This window comes from Apium graveolens, chromosome 5 (genome assembly GCF_009905375.1).
Source record: "Apium graveolens cultivar Ventura chromosome 5, ASM990537v1, whole genome shotgun sequence".
In the NCBI taxonomy this organism is placed as follows: Eukaryota; Viridiplantae; Streptophyta; class Magnoliopsida; order Apiales; family Apiaceae; genus Apium; species Apium graveolens.
Genome location: NC_133651.1, coordinates 117,243,547 through 117,244,131, shown reverse-complemented (window position 1 = coordinate 117,244,131; position 585 = coordinate 117,243,547). Strand labels below are relative to the sequence as shown.

The 585-nt window shown below is 41.0% G+C and overlaps 1 non-coding gene across 1 annotated transcript; it reads left to right on the top strand.

Moving 5' to 3' along the window:
• The first annotated feature begins 270 nt into the window (after positions 1-270).
• Positions 271-377, top strand: LOC141663416 (small nucleolar RNA R71). Its single transcript, XR_012551488.1, has one exon. It is a non-coding gene; the product is annotated as a small nucleolar RNA R71 (small nucleolar RNA).
• Positions 378-585: the final 208 nt, after the last annotated feature.

The window sequence follows — 585 nt, the reverse complement described above, 5'->3', positions numbered from 1 at the left end:
TAATTAGACAGAGAATCCACCTTCATCGTCAAAGCCTTAAGTTGAGCAGCGATAGAAGTAGCTGCATCCAACTCCAGAATTCCTACTACCATGCCCTGAGTTAATCTCTGAGTAGGATTATGGTATTCATTAGTAGCCATCAGTTCAATTAATTCATAAGCTTCATCATAGCTTTTAGCCCACAAGGCTCCTCCTGATGCTACATCAAGCATGGGTCTAGAAGTAGCACCCAAACCATTATAGAAATAGTTAATGATCATCCAGTCAGGCATCCCATGATGAGGACACTTCCTAAGCATCTCCTTATATCGATCCCAAGCCTCGCATAAAGATTCTCCAGATTGCTGAGTAAATTGAGTAAGTGTGTTTCTGATTGCAGCAGTCTTCGCCATCAGAAAGAATTTAGTAAAGAACTTTTGAGCAAGATCCTCCCATTTGGTGATAGACCCTGGCGATAGAGAATGTAACCATCACTTAGCTTTATCCCGCAGAGAGAATGGGAAAAGCCTCAACTTAATAGCATATTCAGAAACTCCATTGAACTTGAAAGTATCGCCGATTTCGATAAAATCTCTGATGTGCTTG